This window comes from Scylla paramamosain, unplaced genomic scaffold (assembly GCF_035594125.1).
Source record: "Scylla paramamosain isolate STU-SP2022 unplaced genomic scaffold, ASM3559412v1 Contig5, whole genome shotgun sequence".
Taxonomy (NCBI): domain Eukaryota; kingdom Metazoa; phylum Arthropoda; class Malacostraca; order Decapoda; family Portunidae; genus Scylla; species Scylla paramamosain.
In genome coordinates, this window is record NW_026973670.1 from 1667501 (window position 1) to 1670000 (window position 2500).

At 56.6% G+C, this 2500-nt stretch overlaps 1 protein-coding gene across 1 annotated transcript in view; it reads left to right on the forward strand.

Annotated features, from left to right (window-relative positions):
* Positions 1-2500, forward strand: part of LOC135096624 (uncharacterized) — a 154312-nt gene that overhangs the window by 3507 nt on the left and 148305 nt on the right. The window contains exon 1 of the mRNA XM_063998277.1: positions 1-1233. This exon is cut by the window's left edge and continues 3507 nt beyond it. The gene's annotated coding sequence lies outside the window, so the exon portion shown is untranslated. The remainder of the gene's footprint in view (positions 1234-2500) is intronic.

Consider the following 2500-nt stretch of genomic DNA (forward strand, 5'->3'; position numbering starts at 1 on the left):
ATCTGGACAGCTGCTGGCACGCCATGGCGACATACGGTCTCACAGATGAAGACAGCTACACTTCTGGCAGTCTTGTCCTTCAGCGGTTGTGCTTCAGTCCGTTTGGTGAAGTAGTCCTCCATGATCGCCACGCAGACACAGCCCTCCTATGATGGCGTCAAGCGTGGACACGTCTTTGCCAACTTATTTCCATGGTTTTGTGGGGGGGAGGGGTGGGTGCAGAGTGCAGGGCCGGTGACGTCTTCTGGAACCAACACCAGCCTTGTGGTAGCGATCACGTGCTGCTGGCTACTTCTTCACATCAGCTGTAACACCAGGCCACCAAAATCTGTGCTGTAATCTACTCACATAACTAAAATGCACTCAGTTATACTGACTAAAGATGCTGTGAATGATTGAATCACTGAATGTGCAGTGCCCGCGCGCACGCGCAGTGCTCGTGAGCCTCCGCCACGGGTGTGGAGAGGCGACTGTGACCGCGGTGGGCCGGTGGAAGCCCCTGTAATCAAAGGGTGCTTGACGGGCCGTCATTCTGTTCCCGCTACCCGTCATTACCTCACAAATACTCAGTCGACCTCACCGCAATAGAAAGTGAGGCTTCAGTTCATTAGGTAATCGTGCAGGAGGAGAAGGTTTTGAAGGCCCGCCGCACCGTCACGGCGCAGTCAGTTCGCACACGCCAGGCTCAGTGTGCCGCGGCAAGCTGCAGCGCCCGCCTGTTGGTGTGGACGGTGCGGCGGTGTGTGAAGTGTGAACCTCTGGTGTTGTGTTACACGTGTCCCCACGTGTAACACAACACGGTGCGTGACACGGGAGTGGCGTGTGGTGGTGACCGGCGCGGCGGTGAGGGATGGACGTGGTGGTGCAGGGCGGTGAAGTGCTGCAGCAGTTCTGTGGCGGCGGTGAGGCAGCGGGCAGGGCGGCGTGGGGACGTGACGTGACGTGACGCAGGCGGCACGTGAAGGTGCTGCTGAGGAGTGTATGGTGGTGGTGGTGGAGGTGCTGGTGATGGGTGTGTCGCCTGTGGTGGTGGCGGTGGTGATGGTGGGTGTGTTGGCTGTGATGGTGGTGGTGGTGGTCGTGGCCGCGGCTCGTGCGTCACGCCAGGCAAGCCGTGAGCCCTGCCCGCCATCTTGCAGCTGGGCCTTGGCCTGGCCCGCGGCGGCGCTCGCTCTCCAAGACGAGGCAACACAGGACCACTCCTGCCCGGCAACCTGCCACGCCTTCTGCAGGGTGAGTGTACCGTGTGTGTGTGTGTGTGTGTGTGTGTGTTGAAATGTGAGAGATATGGAAATAACCTTGTAGACTGCGAGTGTTTTGTTTGTGGACGAAGTGTGACGCTTTTTCAAGTGGTGACTTGCGCAGTGAAGGAACCAGCGGTGAACTTAATGAACTGAACGAGTCTGAACCTAACCTCTCCCAAGGTGACCCACGGTGACCCAAGGTGACCCAAGGTGACGCAGCTCTCAAATGAAAACGGTGATGTTATTTGAGCAGCATCACCAGTGTGTGCACAACGGCACCTGCTTACCACGCCGTACTGAGCAAAGGGAGTGGTGAAGGAAAACACCGGTGTTCTTACCTGGCAGGCCTACCTGGCGGGCTTCTCACTCCCAGTGATCAGCAGCCAAGGGCGACGGTTTCAGGGACAAGGGAAGCAGCCTGCTGCCGATGCGCCAGCTGCTCAACGCGTGCATTGCACGTGCAAATGCAGGTAAAGGGTGGACGGGGCATCAGTTGCAGCCACGAGTACCACGGCAGTATTGATGATGACAATGATACGTGCACTGTGTGTTTGGCTGTGTGCTGCTGCTTCATTCCGGCACAAGTGTGGATCATTGTTCTAATTAACCTATGCAACTAATTCAGACAAGTACGACTGTAGCCAAACACTGAATTGAGGAGGCGGGCTGCCGCTGAAAGGGTGACGTAAGTGAGGGGTGCCGTCACTGAGGGAAGTGTGAGAAGCACCGACCACTGCCGCAGGTCAGGGGCGTGTGGCGTGCCTTGCAGCCTGCTTGAGGGCTGCAGTGTTCCGGTGTTCACTTGTAGCTAGGTGTACAGTCGTGTAATGCGCTGTAAGGGAAGCTACACAACTAATAAATGTAGGAAGAAAATAATCTAACCCAACAGAGCGTAGTTAAGATTAATAAAGCAGAAAATGTGCAGAGAAAACTGGTGAGCCATTCCAGGTAAACAGAGAGAGACGGACGAAAAGAAGGAAAGAAGGATGCACTGGCGGCCGCAGGCAGCAGGGCTCAGCCTCTGGGAGGTTCATTATATCGAGTCAGGTTAGCATGACACACACACACACACACACACACACACACACACACACACACTGCAATGGTCGCCTCGTGCGTAGCCCGCTCTCCTGGTGCTGAATGGGAGGGAGCAGAGCAGCTCACCGCAGCGCACATTAACCTCCACTTTTCTTGCCTCTCATTGCGAGTAGTCTTGTGGCCGAGTCACGCCACGGCTAGCCTGGCCAGTCGCAGAC